The 18,130-nt window shown below is 38.9% G+C and overlaps 1 protein-coding gene across 5 annotated transcripts in view; it reads left to right on the forward strand.

The window, feature by feature from the left end:
* PLS3 (plastin 3) overlaps window positions 1-18,130 on the forward strand; it is a 115,873-nt gene that overhangs the window by 13,520 nt on the left and 84,223 nt on the right. For 2 of the 5 annotated variants that reach the window (XM_058291813.2, XM_058291816.2), the window contains one exon: window positions 7,991-8,134. The exons of 2 other annotated variants lie outside the window; for them this stretch is intronic. The gene's annotated coding sequence lies outside the window, so the exon portion shown is untranslated. Of the gene's footprint in view, window positions 1-7,990; window positions 8,135-12,951; window positions 13,139-18,130 lie in introns of those variants that run through there. One more of the 5 variants, XM_058291818.2, reaches the window with a different exon arrangement.

Below are 18,130 nucleotides of genomic sequence, written 5' to 3' on the forward strand. Positions count from 1 at the left end.
TCCAGTTTCTGTTTATGCTTGCCAGCATTTAGTGTTGCCACTATTTTTTTATTTTATTTTAATCCTTATAGGTGTGTAATGCTATCACATAGGGATTTTTAAAAATTTCGTTTGTTTTTAAAATAAATTTTATTCAAACTTTTAAGTTAATTGTGCAATATAGAAAATGAAAACCACAAGAAACAAAGAACCTTTAAAGACATCCCTAATGGTTAATGTTGTTGAACATAATTTCATAGGCTTATTTCTGATCTACACATCCTCTTTGATGAAATGTCTGCTCATATCTTTTGCACATTTTCTAATTAGATTGTTTGAGTTTTTAATGTTGAGTTTGAGAATTCTTTATATAATCTAAATACTAATCATTTGCCAGATACTTGGTTTGCAAATATTTTCTCCTGGTCTGTAGCTTGTCTTTTCATCCTCTGAATGGACTCTTTCCAGAACATAAGATTTTGACTTTGACAGGGCCCAATTTATCAGTTTTTCCTTTTTTTGATTGTCTTTTTAGTGTCATGTCTATGAACTCTTCACCACGTCCTGGTTCCCAAGAATTTCTCTTATGTTTTTTTTTTCCTTTAGCTTGTATGGTTTATGTTTTACATTTAACTCAGATCGATTTGGAGTCAAATTTTTTATAGGGTGTATGGTTTAGATTGAAGTTCTTATTTATTTCTTTATTTAGTGCATATGGTTGTCCAGTTGTTCCAGCACCATTTATTGAAGACTATCTTTTTCCATTAAAATGCTGTTTTTTAAATATATTTTATATTTATTTTTAAAATATAAGGGATACCCATATGCGCCACTACTAACACCTTCCACTTTTCCCCACATTAACAGCTTTTTTTTTTTTTTTTGGTTTTCTTTTTTTTTTTAAGATTCATTTTATTTATTTTTCTCCCCTTCCATCCCCCCACCCAGTTGTCTGTTCTCTGTGTCCATTTGCTATGTGTTCTTCTTTTTGTCCGCTTCTGTTCTTGTCAGCAGCACAGGAATCTGTTTCTTTTTTGTTGTTGTTGTTGTTGCGTCATCTTGCTGCGTCAGCTCCTCGTGTGTGCAGCTCCATTCCTGGGCAGGCTCCACTTTCTTTCATGCTGGGTGGCTCTCCTTACGGGGCGCATTCCTTGCGCATGGGGCTCGCCTACACGGGGGACACCCCTGCGTGGCACGGCACTCCTTGCGCGCATCAGCACTGCGTGTGGGCCAACTGCACACGGGGCAAGGAGGCCTGGGGTTTGAACTGCAGGCCTTCCATGTGGTAGACGGACACCCTAACCGCTGGGCCAAGTCCACTTCCCAACAGCTTTTTTTGTTAGTGTGGTATATTCATTGCAATTGATGAACACATTTGGAGCATTTCCACTAAGCATGGATGATAGTTTACACTGTAGCTTACAGTTTCTCCCACTCAATTCTGTAGGTTATGACAGGATGTATAGTAGCCTGTATCTGTTATTGCAGTGTCATTCAGGACAAATCCAAGTCCTGAAAATGCCCCCATATTACACCTCTTTTTCCTTCTCCCTGCCTTCAGCACCTCCAGTGGCCACTGTCTCCACATCTATGATATAATTTCTTCCATTGCTAGAATCACAGTAAGTCTATACTAGAATACCAGTAAGTCCACTCTAGTCCATATTTTATTCCCCAATCCTGAGGATTCTGGGAAGGTGATGCCCACTCCACCTCTAATTGAGAGGGGGCTTCAATCCCATATGGCTGATGGATGGTATTCTCTTCTTGCAGTTGTATAAAGTGCTTTAGTGCCTTTTTCAAAAATGACTTGAGTATATTTGTGTGAGTCTATTTCTGGAGTTCTCTGTTCTATTTCATTATATGCTGTGTCTATTGCTCCACCAAATTCACACTGTCTTAATTGCTGTTGCCACAATGTAAGCCTTAACCATCTTAATATTATTTTAATATGCTTTTATTTAAGATTTATTTATTAATTTCCCCCCTTCGCCTCCTCCCGCCCTACTGTTTTTGCTGTCTCTATTGTCTTCCCTTCTCATTTTCTCTCCTCTAGAATGCACGGGGATTCAATCCAGGAGACCTCTGATAGGGAGAGAGGTTTCCTGTCAATTGCACCACCTCAGTTCCTGGTCTCTGCTGCTCATCATATTGACTCTCCTCTTATCTCTCTTTTGAGACATTATCATCTTGCTGTGTGACTTACTTGTGATGGCACTGGCTCACGATGTGGGCACTCATGCAAGCACTGGCTTGCCATGCAGGCACTCTCACAGGCACACTTTCTGTTCTTCGTTTTCACCATGAGGCCCCAGGAAACAAACCCAGGTCCTCCCATATATAAGGTGGAAGCTCTTTCACTTGAACCACATCCGCTTCCCTCAATATTATTTAGCTAGTTTACACTCAGTTACTTTACATATAAATTTTATAATAAACTTGCCTAAGTCTACCAAAAGCCCTGGGTGGAGATTTTGATAGAAATCACATGAATTAGATTTTTAAGTTTACATCTGTAATACTGATAAAGTTTAAACGGAATAGAGTAGAGTATGGATTAGAGTGGGCTTACTGATGTTCTATTCATAAACTATTGTGATTAGTAATTGAAGAAAATGTGGCATTGGTGTGGAGAAGGTGGCCATGGTGGCTGCTGGGGGTAGGGAGTGGGAGGAAGAGATGTGATGTGGGGGCATTTTTGGGGGTTGGAGTTGTCCTGGGTGGTGCAGCAGGGACAGTGACTGGACGTTGTATGTCCTCCCATGGCCCACTGGGTGGACTGTGGGAGAGTGTGGGCTATGGTGGGGACCATTGACCATGAGGTGCAGTGATGCTCAGAAATGTATACACCAAGTACAATGAATGTCTCATGATGATGGAGGAGATTGTTGTTATGGGGGGAGGAATGGGGTGAGGGGGCTGGGGAGTATATGGGGTCCTCATATTTTTTTAATGTAACATTAAAAAAATAAAGACAAAAAAAAGTTTAAATGGAAATTCCATTAAAGACAATTTATTTCTATAAACTAACAGTCTCAATTTAAGAAGTGTATATTTTATGATTTTGGATCACTGAATGAATTTTAATTAGAAGTTTCTATTCACATATAACTGGGATAACTTTTTAATATAAAAATTGAAGCTTTTTATAAAAAATGAATGACAGACAACCAGTAAGATGGTGGTGGATTAAGGAGCTCCTAAAGTCAGGTTCTACTACAGGGCAGTTAGTAAATACCCAGAGCTATCTGGAGCTAGCTGAAGCACCTGTTCAGGGGCTCCAGGAGGCCAGAAGAGCATCCTGCAAATCTTTGAAGGAATGGAAGGAGGAAACTGCCCATTTGCAGAGAAGACTCATAAGTAGAGCGCTCCACTCCCCAGAGGCTAGTGCCCATGCTCCACTGGAGGGACAAGCCAACACAGGAGCTGTTCAGTGGCTGGAATTGAAAGCTCCAGTTCCCAAAACGGGGAGGAAGAGAGGATTGGGCACCCAGTTCAGCTACTGATGCGTAAATTCAGCGGGCTACAGTATAATCCTTAGAACAGCTAACGTTTGAGCCTGTCCAAGTCAGAAAGAGCCTGGGAGCCACTATCTTAACTCCACGCCTGGCACAAGGGGAAGCAGGACAGAATGAAAATTCCAGTGGGTGGGGACTGGCTTCTTTCCATCCAGATCAGATTGCAGCTCTAGCCTAGGCCCCAACCCTACCTCCAAAAGGGGGGAAGCTGCAGGGAACTGTGCCAGTCTCTCTGAGAAATTACTGGCCAAGCCACAGAGGGAAGTGATTATTTTACTCTGGCAGCACGAGCTGCCCCAGGAGCTATTCTGTGGCTGGAATTGGAATTTCCATTCCCCAAAAATGGGAGGAGATGGTTGATTGCCGATTTCAGCTACTGATCTGTAGACTCGGCTGGCTAAGATATAACTGTGGGAACAGCTGGAATATGAATCTGACCAAGTCTGAAAGAAGCCAGTGGCCGCCATTTTGACTCCACCCCCAGCCTCAGGGTAAGCCTGGCTGACGGAATATCACAGAGATGGTAGGAACCAGTTTCTTTCACTGAGATCAACCCACAGTCCTAGAATAGGCCTCAGCCCTACCTCTGGCAGGGAGGAGGACGGTGGGCCCTGCATCAGCCTATCCAGGTAACCACAAATACATTTCAATGGAACGACTGAAAACCGGAAGTCTCCTGGGGCAACATCAGTCATCTTTGACCCACACTGCATAGATTGCTGCCCACACCTGAAGCTCCATCCACGCACCTGGCAGGGGAGAAAGGGGCGTGAAACTTCATCAGACTTTCTATGCAACTATGGTCTAGGCCTGCACAAATTGGATTATTGCACACTGCTGTGACTGTCCCTACCCCTGGCAAAGGAGTAAGTTGGGAAATAATTCATTGATCCCTGGGGCAATGAGAGAAGCTTGAGCTTCCACAGCTTATAGCACCAATTGCAACCTTGGCTCCTAGTGCACAACCAGCATGGGAGAAAAGGCAGGAAGTCTTAAACTAAAGGGAAAAACAGCACCCAGAATGAACGCTCTAGTAAGCCAGATGCCAAGGTACCAACAAAACATTACAATCCACACCAAGAAACAGGAAGGTATGGCCCAGTTAGAGGAACAAGATAAGCCTTGAAATGACAAAGGAGTTGAGACAACTGATCATAGATGTTCAAACAAAGCTCCTTAGTAAATTAAATGAGATGTCTAAAGAGATTAAGGATATTAAGAAAACGTTGGGGGAAGCGGACTTGGCCCAGTGGTTAGGGCATCTGTCTACCACATGGGAGGTCCGTGGTTCAAACCCTGGGCCTCTTTGACCTGTGTGGAACTGACCCATGTGCAGTGCTGATGCACGCAAGGAGTGCCCTGCCATGCAGGGGTGTCCCCTGCGTAGGGGAACCCTAGGCACAAGGAGTGCGCCCTGTAAGGAGAACTGCCCAGCGCAAAAGAAGTGCAGCCTGACCAGGAATGGTGCCGCACACACGGAGAGCTGACACAACAAGATGACGCAACAAAAAGAAACACAGATTCCCGTGCCACTGACAACAACTAAAGTGGACAAAGAAGAAGACACAGCAAATAGACACAGAGAACAGACAACTGGGGCAGGGGGGTGGAGGGGAGAGAAATGAATAAATCTTTAGGAAAAAAAAAGAAGACATTGGATGAGCACAAAGAAGAATTTGAAAACATACATAGAAAAATAGATCTTATTGGAACGAAACATGCAGGAAATGAAATTTTAAAAACCTTAGAATCATATAATAGCAGATTTGAGGAGGCAGAAGAAGGATTGGTGAGCTTGAAGAAATGACCTCTGAAGATGAACATTCAAAAGAACAGATGAAGAGGAGAAGAGAAAACATTGAAAAAGGTCTCAGGGAACTAAATGACAGCAAAATGCATGAAAACATACATATGATGGGTGTCCCGAAAGGGGAAGACAAGGGAAAGGGAACAGAAGGAATATTTGATAAAATAATTGTAGAAAATTTCCCTATCTATTGAAGGATGTAAATATCCATGTCCAAGAAGCACAACATACTCCCATCCAAAAAAATCTGAATAGAACAACTCTGAGACCCATACTCATCAAAATGTCAGATGACAAAGATAGAGAGAATTCAGAAAACAACAAGAGAAAAAAGGAATGTATAACATCTAAGGGATACCCAATAAGATTAAGTGCTGATTTCTCAGCAGAAACCATGGAGGCAAGAAGACAGTGGTCTGATATATTTAAGATACTACAAAAGAAATAATTCCAGTCAAAAATCTTACATCCAACAACTGTCTTTCAAAAATGAGGGCAAGATTTGGATATTCACAGATAAACAGAAACTGGGAGAATTTCAAAGCAAAAGAACAGATTTTTAGGAAATACTGAAGGGGGTATGAGTGCCTGAAAAGAAAAGACAGGAAAGAGAGACCTGAAAGAGAGTCAAGAAATGATGATTATATCAATAAACATAACTAAAAGTGCCAAAGAATGGTGAAAATAAAATATGGGATGTGAGAACTAAGCCCCCTCTCTATAGAGAGGTGAAGTGGGCATCACCATCCCAGGGTTCACAAGATGGAGGAATAAAATATGGATGAGAGTGGACTTACTGGTATTCTACTACAGAAGTATTGTGACTAGTAATGGAAGAAATTGTAGCATTGATGTGGAGAAAGTTGGCAAAGTAGTTGCTGAGAGCAGGGAGAGGGAAGAAGAGATGTGATGTGGGGGCTTTTTTGGAACTTGGAGTTGTCCCAAATGATATTGCAGGTTCACGTGCTAGACTTTATATATCCTGCCATAACCTACTGAATGTACTGGGGGAGAGTGTGAACTACAGGGTTAACTATTATCTGTGTGGTGCAGCAGTGCTCCCAAATGTGTTCACTGAGTGCAATGAGTGTGCCATAATGATGCAGGTGTTTGTTGGTGTGGGAGGAGTGGGGAGTGGTGGTGGTGGGGTATACAGGGCCATTTTTGGGATTTTGAGTTGTCCCTAATGATAATGTATGGACAGATGCTGAACATTATATATCCTGCAATAACCCACTGAATATACTGGGGGAGAGTGTAAACTACAGTGTAATCTGTTATCTATGTGGTGCAACAGTGCTCCAGAATGTATTCACCAAATGCAGTGAATGTGCCACAATGATGAAAGAGGTTGTTGATGTGGGAGATGTGGGGTGGGCGGGGATATATGGGAACATCTTGTATTTTTTAATGTGACATTTTTTGTGATCTATGTATTTTTAAAAAAATACAATTTAAAAATACAATTAAAAAAATGATGAGATGGGAGTGGGGATTGGGGTATATGGGAAACTCATGTTTTTTAATGTAATTTTTTTTGTGATCTATTAACTTTTTAAAAAGATAATTTTAAAAATGAATTTTAAAAAATTAAATTAAATATGAGAGATAAAACTCAAATTGTCAGGAATAAACTTAACCAATGATGTAAAGCACTTGTATTCATAAAACTGCAATTCAATGTTAAAAGAAATCATAACAGGCCTAAATAACTAGAAGAACATTCCATTTTTATGGATTGGAAGACTAAAGATCATTAAGATGTCAATCCTTCTCAAATTGACATACAGATTCAATGCAATTGCAATAAAAATTCCACCAGCATTTAAAAAAAATTGAAAACACAATCATCAAATATTTGGAAGGGTAAGGGTTCCTGAATAGCCAGAAACTTTATAAAAAGTAAAGTGAACCCTGATCTCCAGACTTCAAATCATATCACCTCGCTATAGTGATAAAAACAGTGTGTTACTGTCATAAAGAGAGATGGACCAATATATAGACCAATGGAACCAAATTGATGGTTCAGAAACAGACCCTCACTTGTATGGTCAAGTGATTTTTGACTAGCTTCTCACACCCACACAGCTCAGGCAGAACAGTCCATTAAACAAATGGGGCTGAAAGAACGGGATATTCACAGTCGAAAGAGGGAAAGAGGACCCTTATCTCACACCTTATCCAAAAATTAACTCAAAATGGATCAAAAACCTAAAAATAAAAGCAAGAATCATAACACTTCTAGAAGAAATTATTGTGAAAATACCTTCAGGACCTCTTAAGTGGTAGATTCTTAAAGGAGATAAGAGGAAGACTGAGATGGACTACTGATGTTTAATGTATGTAGAAGTTTTAATTAGCTTTATTGAAAAAGTGGGAAATTATAGAGTGGAGGTAACACTTAGTGAGTAACAGCTAGTTTATAAATGGGGATGTGGCTGAAAATGGAAGTCTAGGTATGTACATGCCAATTGACAGAATGCTAGAGAATAACCTAAGAGCTGAATAGCATGGTAAACCAAGAGGTGGATGAGAATTGTGGTTGATGGTACAGATGCAAGAGAGTCCTTTGTTGTTGCTGTTTTCCTGGGCTTGCTCCTTTCCTCAGGGTCTTGCGGGGGGGGGGGGGGGCTAATGGGTTTGCTCTCTCAACATACCTTACCATTGCTGCCTACTTCCTGCTCAGCCACTTATGCCGCCCGCTCGACCCCGCTGGAGTGGGGGAGACAGAGGGTGCGTGGAGAGGGTCGGTAGGAGCCGGACCGGAGAGGGCGCACCGCTGTGCTGAGGTTACCGTGGCTGAAGAGGGCCCAGAAGAGGAGCCGAGCAGGTAAGGATGCGAAGAGACTTTCACACACAGCGACAACTCTGGAGAAGCAGGCTCGTGGCAGTGCTACAGCTTATATGGACAGGGAGAGGGGGTTGGTGCGGCGTGGTGAATCTTTATAGGCTGCGGCATGATGGCGATGTTGATAGGCTGTTGGATTCTTGTTACCAGGGGAAGAGGAAGACTTCAGTTTGGCGCACGCGGAAAGGCAGCGCGAGCCGACGCCATTTGGTGTTATCGGCCATTTTAGAAAGAGCTGTTGCTGCATGCCTACACTTTGTTACCTAGGGCAAATGTACATCACTACAGCAGGGCGTTGGAATGTGAGAAGACTGGAGAAAATACAGCTGGAGTGACCTATGGACTGTAGTTAGCAGTAAAAATATAATCTCACATCTATGCAAAAGATGTGCTGTGTTAATAATGCGGCAGTATGGAAAATGTGAACCAAATGTATGCTATGGCCTTGGTAACAATCAGATAATATTTTTTTTAAAGATTTATTTTTTATTTATTTCTCTCCCCTTCCCCACCCCCTTCCCAGTTGTCTGCTCTCTGTGTCCATTCGCTGTGTGTTCTTCTGTGATCGCTTCTGTTCTTACCAGTGGCACCAGGAATCTGTGTTTCTTTTTGTTAGGTCATCTTGTTGTGTCAGCTCTCCAGGTGTGCAGCGCCACTCCTGGGCAGGCTGCACTTTCTTTCGTGCTGGGCGGCTCTCCTTACAGGGCGCACTCCTTGTGCGTGGGGCTCCCCTATGCGGGGACACCCCTGCGTGTCAGGGTACTCCTTACGCGCATCAGCACTGTGCATGGGCCAGCTCCACACAGGTAAAGGAGCCCTGGGTTTGAATCATGGACCTCCCATGTGATAGGTGGATGCCCTATCCAATGGGCCAAGTCTGCTTCCCACAGATAATATTATCTTATCTGTAGTGAATGTTCCACCCCATTGTGGTGTGCTGATGGAGGGGTGTTGTTTGGGAATTCTGCACAAGTGCATGGTTGTTTTATAAGTATACAACTTCTGTCATAAAAAATATATTTAAAAAATAATAATAGAGTGGTTGGGGGGGAAAAACACCAAATGTTACATAAGGACTATGATTAGTATTAAGATTTTGAGAATATTCCTTCATAATTTGTAACAAAAATCTCAGGACAATGCAAGTTGTTGGTGAAGGGTTGATGTATGGGGCCCCTACATGATGTTTTGCATATTCACTTTGTAAGTTCACAACTTTTATTGTACACTTAATTGTTTATGTATGCTCATATGCAAACCATATAAAGATAGTAATAATTGGGTTGTTTTGGGGAAAACACTTTGGTTAGTAGTAATGTTTTGACAATGCTCTTTAATCATTAGTTATAAAGGTTTAACAACAATACAAGTTAGGTGGTAGGGTGAGTTATGAGATTTCTGTATGAAATTATATGTTAGTTTTGTAAGTTCATAACTATTATGCACCTATTGTTTATGTATGAGTGATATACTTCAATAAAGTAATTTTTTTAAAAAGATAAAAAACAGAATGGCACATCACATTCTTGATGTAGGTATATAGCTTTCAAATTCCAGATCACTTGCTGTTTTTTTTTTTAATTGATTTTGTAAAAATATTACATTAAAAAAAATATATGAGGACCCCTTCAACCCCACCATCCCCACCCCACCACTCCCCCCCCAGCAACACTCATTCCCATCATCATGACACATCCATTGCATTTGGTAATTACGTCTCTGGGCACCTCTGCACCTCATGGTCAATGGTCCACATCATGGCCCATACTCTCCCCCATTCCATCCAGTGGGCCCTGTGAGGATTTACAATGTCCGGTGATTGCCCCTGAAGCACCATCCAGGGCAGCTCCAAGTCCCTAAGACGCCTCCACATCTCGTCTCTTCCTGCCATTCCCCATACCCATTAGCCACCATGTCCACTTTTCCCACTCCAATGCCACCTTTTCTCGTGGACATTGGATTGGTTGTGTCCGTTGCACCTCTATGTCAAGAGGAGGCTCAGATTCCTCATGGATACTGGATGCAATCCTCTCGCTTTCAGTTGTAGGCACTCTAGGCTCCATGTTGTGGTGGTTGTCCTTCTTCAACTCCATCTTAGCTGAGTGAGGTGAGTCCAATAAATCAGATTGTAGGTGCTGGAGTCTGTTGAGGCTCAGGGCCTGGCTATCATATTGTCAGTCCAGAGATTCAGATCCCCTAAATATATCTTAAACCCCGACACCAACTACAACTCCAGCACAGTAGCATGAAAGTCTTAAGAAGAGAGGTCCCATATGAGTCCAGATTCATCACGCATAAACACCAGCTCCAAAGAAGGGCCATCTGACATGGCAGTAAACCCCATCTGCCATGACCATAGCACCCATGGGCCTCTTTAGCCCTAAAAGGAACCAATACCTGGGGGTTGTATCTACTTTATCTGTCTCTTAGACTCTGCTCAGTTGTGCATAAGGGCAATCCTTCTGACAGCCTCCAGACTCTTTTTTAGAGACTCGTAGCCATATAAACTCATTTCTCCTTTCCATTTCCCCCTTACATTAGGTCAAACAGCATTTTAAAGTCATGTTATTTTATGTAGACAGGGATATTCTGCTGATCCGCATTGAACCTTCCATTCAAGGTCATTCTCCAGTTCACTTGCTGTTTTTGAGCTTTTAAAAATTGAAGGGTTACTCCTGGAATTTTTAAAGCCACCCATTAGATTTTTGTTTAAAAGACTACCTGAAGGAAAGTACTATTTACCTATTCTGTTTTCTAAAATAAATTCATTTCCCAAAATAACAAAATGGAGTATGCTATTAAAGCATAGGGTTTAAGGCATTGGGGTTTTGCATTTGTTTGTTATTCCTGAATAATTAATTTTTATAAATAAATCTTTTGATCATTTTCATGCTTTGAACCGGATTCTGCAAAGTAAAATCTTAAAAATTACTAAAAGAATCTGGTAAACCTCCTACTTTAAATTACACTTGTCCGCTTACCATTAAGTGGAAAAAAAAAATGAAAGAAAATGAAAAGAGGGGGAGTGCCAATCTCATTAGATTTATATTAGAACTGAAGTGAAAATGTCATCTTTTTAATTTAGATTGGAGAAACATTATATTAGAGAATTCTTTCATGTCTGTCTTCATTTCTGAAGATAATGCTTTTCTACTCTTCTGATTCATAGTGTGAAGCACAAAACAAATCCTTCTGGCTCTTTTTGCCTTATCATGTTCATGATCTAAATTGGCTCTAATTGCTTTAATAAAATATCACCAGTGGCCTGCAACATTATGAATACAGGTTTACGTGGATAGACTTAGCAGGAATTTGAACATCACAGTCCAATTGTACTACCCTATAGAGAATTACTTCTCTAAAATGAAAACCTCCATAAGTTATAGCATAGGGCTCATAGTTATAGTATTCTCAACAAAGTAAAATTTGCCACCAAAACTCATCAGTGATTTGTATCTTGCATTTCCACACCAAACCTTGCTTAATAATAGGCACAGCTGCAGCCAAACCAATTCTGTAATGGAAAAAGTGCAATTTAAGGGAGAATGAATATAATGGTATCATTGTGAACAAATACCCCAATTTTTTTCTTCCCACATATTTGGTGATTATTAGGCCAGTTAGAGACTTTTTAAAAGTCATTCTCGGGAAGAAGATGTGGCTCAAGTGATTGGGCTTCTGCCTCCATATAGGAGGATCTGGGTTCGATCCCTGGGGCCGCCTGGTAAAAAAAAGTGTGTCTGTGCAGCGAGCAGAGTGCCCGCATGGCGAGCCGAGTGCCAGCATGGCAAGCCAGTGGCCACACAAGTGAGTCACACAGCAAGATGATGACGCAACAAAAGAGAGAGAAGGGGAGAGTCAAGGTAAAGCACAGTAGAAATCAGGAACTGAGGTGTCACAAGTGACAAGGAATCTCTCTCCACATCAGGGGTCCACAGAATCGAATCCTGGTGAATCCTAGAGGAGAAAAAACAAGAAGAGAAGACAAAAAGAGAAACAGATACTAAAAACCATACAGTGAATGAACAAAGACAGCAAAAAAAAAAACGTGATGTAAATGTAAGCAAATTAATAACTGCTTTAGGTTGATTTTTAACAGTTTTATAATTTGGACCCTGTAAGAAGTTTTGATTAGAAATGTAAGGCAATGTCATTCTAACTTGATGTTAAACTACTAGGTAGAGAAGGCTAGAAACAAGTCATAGTTTAACTTATGTAGTAAATTCAGATTAATTCAGGACATAAAACTTAGTGTGTAGATGCTATTAGTTCTCTTTCAGGGCTGAACAGTACTTGAACTCCAGGCATTTAAGTAAAATTATGTAGATTCAATTACTTAAATGATTTTGAAAAGAAGATAAACTTTATGCTATGAAATGAGTTTAGATTATGTGTAGCTTAAACTATTATAAACATTCATGTCTTTTTTCTAGATTTTGTGTGAATACTCAGTGTGATAAAATGCTCATTTTTTTCCCGTAAGATCCGTTTCACTACTAAAGCTAGCAATTTATTACCTCATATACAATTTTAAGATAATGACAGATTTGTTCACAAATTTTCACTAATATCATTTATATGGATTATGGCATTTTATAAATCATGTTTTTATAGAAAGAAATCAAAGCTAATGAAATACTTGCAATATTTGTGTTGTATTGCTAAGAATTGATATCATGTATTGTGTTTAATATGAAGATGAGAACTAAATAATATTTGTGGACATATCACCTAAGTTTTTATATGTAGGATGCCACAAATATCTTTTCATTCCTACAAATTGAAATGTTTTTTTTAAGTCATTCTCTTCAAATGCAGTGACTTCTCACAGCTAGTGAACCTAGGACAGTTTTCCTCTCCAAAGAATTTTTGTTGGGAAGCAGATGTGGCTCAAGTGATAGAGTCTCCGTCTACCATATGGGAGGACCCGGGTTCGATCGCTGGGGACTCCTGGTGAAAAAGAAGAAGAGAAACCGTGCCTGCATGGTAAGCCAGTGCCCACATGACGAGCTGAGTGCCCATGCAGCGAGCAGATTGCTCACGCGAGTGCCTGTGCTGCGAGCTGAGTACCTGCATGGTGAACCTAGTATCTGCACAAGTGCTTGCGTGATAAGCCAATGCCTGTTCTGTGAGCCAGTGCCCGCATGGTGTGCCAAGTGCCTGCGCAGGAGGCCAAGTGCCCACATAGTGAGCCAGTGCCTATGCAAGTGTGTCATGCAACAAGGTGATGAGGCAGCTAAAGAAAGACAAAGGGGAGAGTCAAGGTGAAGCACAGCAGAGACCAGGAACTGAGGTGGCACAGTTGACAAGGACTTTCTCTTCACATCAGAGGTATCCAGGATGGAATAACGGTGAATTCTAGAAGAGAAAGATAAGGAGAGAAGACGAAAAGAGAAACAGATACAGAAGATTAAATGGTGAATGTACACAGACAGCAAAAACAGAAGGGTGAGGGAGGGGAAGGGAAAAAGAAACAAGGAACATTATTAATGGCTTTAGCCAATTTCTGTGTTACAGTACCCCTGAGGTAAATTGAGAGAGGGAAGAGGGTTATTCCTATAGGGATGAATTTTTTATATGAATATAATTTTTAACAAGTGAAGGTCACAAAACCTTTTTGACTACTGGCAGAATTCATTGTAGTGACATTTCTACCTGTACCAGGTAACAGACTGCTAAATAGAATACTGTAAAAGACAAGTCAGTTAACAATCCAATGTCTAGAATTTTCAACCAGTATAGTGATAGGTTTATCAAATATTCAAGTCCATCCTCAAAGAAATGCAATTTATTGGGGACTCTCAACAGAAATAAATAAATAAATAAAATTGGTGGAGCAACTTTCCTATGTTTAAATGGTAAGGGCGTATAACGTTTTATGAGCCCTTGCTATTTTTGCAGCCAATCTTAAGGATAAATCTACATTGTGTTCATGATTCTCTGTTAGGCCAAACTTAACAATGACCATTATGTGTAGAAAATAGCAGTCATTGTTGCTGAATGAAACTTTCTGGAGGTTTTTTTAAATGTTGAAATTAAGCTAATAAAATTTTAATGGAAACATAACCAAAGAAATTAACCAGAGAATATGGTTAAAAGCAGACAGTAAAATGGAATTGTTGAAATTGTACCTGACAAAGGAATGCTGAACTATATTGTAAAGCTGGAGATTATTACATGTCTAAAAAAGCAATTCCAAAAGTGTACATGTCAAAAATCTGGATCTTTCAGCTGGACCTTTCTCTGAAATACCAAAAAAAAAAAAAAAAATTTTATCAAAAGTACCAAAAAGCAGGCTATTTAGGACAAACTCCCAATGAAATGGATTAATTGGAAGTGTGTATGTGTGCTTGCAAGAATTACATGGAGGAATTAGACTAACAAAAAGTACTTGGATCTTGACGTGAGTATTAGCAAACTTAAGGACATTTTATTAGACGATGAGGCAACAATTTTTCCATGGGAACATGTCTCCACAGTAACAGCGGAAGTCAGAAAATATTGTACATGCAAATATATCTGAAACTTTACATGGATGCATTTAACACTTTGAAGTGATGGTAACATCTGGTAACAAGTAGAAACTGGCGTCTTATAAACTACAGCTTCATGTTACCATTTCATCTGAATTAGTCATTTTAAAGGGGGATTTATATGTCTTCCTAAGAACTGACAAGGTTAATCTTGGACTAGGGCAGGCAGGCAGGAAATGCTCAGCGGCTCTTGCATTTGAAGGTTTCGTTTTTCCATGTTAAGTAAAAAAGTAGTCATTTTAAAGGTTAGAAAGCTAAAGCTGTGATATCTTGACAGCTAAGTGAGATTTTTCTTTTTTTGTGGCAAGTTCAAGGAAAAACTCGATAAAATTGTGGGTTCTTTATTCTTTCTAATCTACTTCTTTTCTCTGAAATATCTATATTTTTGTAAGTGCAGATTTTAAAAGGTCATTTCAGTTGCCAAATATGGGCATGGATTTGGTGCCACTGGAACATGTCACCACCTTTTGTTTGGCCAGATTAGCTCCCTGGAAACATCCTATTACCTAGCAGGACAAGAACAGATAATTTTAGGCTTATTTATTTTATTTGCATTATAAAGAAAAATGTGAAAAATTTACTCTTGAGTATGTAATAAGCCACTATAGCAAATGACAGTGAGTTTAATTCCCTCAACAGTCATTCATTTAGGGAATATTTATTGAGTGGAGTGCCTACTGTGTGCCAGGCCCTCTTCTGTTCACTTGGCATATTTTGCTGGAGAAAACCAAAATCCCTGTCCTCGTAGAGATTAATAAATATTAGATATTAAAATAGAGAAAATTTAAATCATTTAATATGATTACTCAGCTTTTAAAGACCTTCATTGAATGAGTTTTGAGAACTTTTGCACTTTTATACATTTCATCGGAAGTTTGAATAGGAAAAAATTGATAATTTATTTGGAATATAGGAAAATATGCTAGAAACCAATAACTCAATAATTTCTTTTTTGACCTCACTTTTATTTCTCACTTCTCAGCATTATAATTAAACCACTTGAATAACTGAGAAGCCTTACTAGTTTGAATAGTAAGTTTATTATTTTAGGATGGGCAATATTTATATGTGGATGAAAGGATATGGTGGGCCAGAGAATTAATGTAAACTAATGTAATCCATTTGGAAATGTGTCTTTTGTCATTTCAAAAAATATGAAATGCTTAACATATTTAATTTTCACTATGGAAAAGGAATGTATGTATTACTTAGTTATTTTTGCCTATGTAAGTAGGAAAAGATCTGACTCAAAGAAGATGGCATGATGGTTCCTGTCCTGAGGTGAAATAATATGATGGGTTGTGGTGGAAAGATGATGTGGTCATGCCCATATTTACTCACATCTCTTTCTTGTTTCCTTTTATAGAGGAAAACCAAGGAAAGACTCATTTCTTATTTTTTAAGTTTCTATTTTTGCCTTTTTTTCCTAATACCATTCTTCCATTTTTCCCTTAAAATGACATCATAATGATTTGTAATTCAGTTGCTTCAAGTTGTTTTGTAATAGCATAAGTATCCCTTAGAGTGGTCATAGTAGAAGCATCATACCCATTTTAGGGAATCAATATGTGGTCATTAAGACTCTGAGCTCACTGGAATTGTGAAAGTCATCTTTCATAAATCTTTGGATGCCATCTAGTAGAGGTGGCTTTTGCAGAGAGCATGCTCAACCACTATTTATTTATTGAATGAACATGAGCCAGGAATCTTATTTTTGCTTTGCAAAATATAAAATAATCTCTTTTAAGTACATAGAAATTTTTAACACTTATGATAGAAGTTTTCAAACATACCAGGTAAAATAATATAATGAACTCCCAGCTTCAACAATTGTCAATATTTTGATGTTCTTATTTCATCTTCTCTCAACTCCTTTTAAAAATATATCGTTTGGCATTTGCTTTAAAACAATCCACATATTATTTCACCCATAAATACTATAGAGCATTTAGTTTTTCAATATTTTAAGATTGTAATGATTTTTGCATTTCGTAAAAAGTTTCATGTTCAAAGCTCTTCTTTGCTAGTTTATGTTAGAGAAGGAAACTGTTACTGGTTGTCAGAAGAAAAATCTGACTTGCTTCAAATGAGCTGGTTATTTTTAAGTAGTTTTGTAGCAAACATATCTCCTTTCTTAATCTTTACTTAAATTTGTTAAGTTTCTAGCCTACACTATCATGATAAAATCATGTCTTGTGGTCATGAACCTGATTCACCAATATGTACCTTGGAATATGTAAGATGTGGACTGGTACCCTCAGAACTAATATTTAGTGAATTGTCTATTCTTTTCACAATCCAACAGCTTGGACCTCAGGTTAAAATCTAGGTAAACATGTCTGATAATTTTATTCAGAATTTGAGATTCCTTGTTTATTGAATTTATATTCTAAAACCTACATATTGCATGGGGAATTTTTTGGTCTAAAATTATGTAACTCTGTCACAAATACTACTAAATACAACATAAATAACATGCTAGTGTCAAAAAGCGTGGTCAGTGGATATTTGGGGTCAAAATTCCATAAAAACTGAGGTATTAAATACTTTTTCACTCTGTTGACATTTGCACTGATGGTGTAAAAGGCATGGTGAGTAAAACTGTTGGCGCCTTAGTAAGAATCAAGGCAGTGGCACCAAATTATCCTAGCTCAACTTATTTATCAATATCATATCCTCACAGTTACTACAACAATATGCATTTCATTTAAGAATGTCCTTAATGAAGCAAGAATAAAGATTAATGTGCTTAAACCTCAACTTCCAAATGTGTATTTTTAATATTCTATGTGATGAGTTGGGAAGTACTCAAACCGTTTTTGGTACATATTAAAGTATGATGGTTGTATTGAGAAAAAGGACTTGTGCAATTTTTTGGGTTGCAAGCAGAACACATTGATTTTTTTAAAATGAAGAAGCATTTTTATTCAGATGTGGCAGGTATGTTATAACAAATTAACTAAGTGTGCCTGTCACTGACAGCATTTGTTGCCAATGATAAAATAAAAGTTTTCAAGCAAAAATTCAAAATTTTCAACACTGTCATCAGCCACCTTGATCAACCTTGATCTTAAAGTCTTCTCATTACTTGGACTTTCAAGTGAGATGCATGGAGTTATTAATGAAAGTGGTTGTTTTGGGATATTGTATAATGAAGTTTGCCAACATTTGGAAGATCTGCGTAATGCAGTAAAACAGTTTTTCCAAATGATCAATGCTTGATTTTACAAAATCAAGTATGGGTAAAAGGCCCAAAGTGCAAGGTAGACCAGTGGATTTTTATCTTTGATATGGTATCAGAGTTCACATTGCAACTAACCTTTCACTTTTTGAATTTTGGTGTTGTCTTAAAGAAGAATATCCATAATTATCTGGAAAAGGTTCTTAAAATCATACTCTTTCAATAACATATCTGTGGGAGGCAAGATTTTCTTTATATATTTCA

The sequence above is a fragment of the Dasypus novemcinctus genome, chromosome X (assembly GCF_030445035.2).
Source record: "Dasypus novemcinctus isolate mDasNov1 chromosome X, mDasNov1.1.hap2, whole genome shotgun sequence".
In the NCBI taxonomy this organism is placed as follows: Eukaryota; Metazoa; Chordata; class Mammalia; order Cingulata; family Dasypodidae; genus Dasypus; species Dasypus novemcinctus.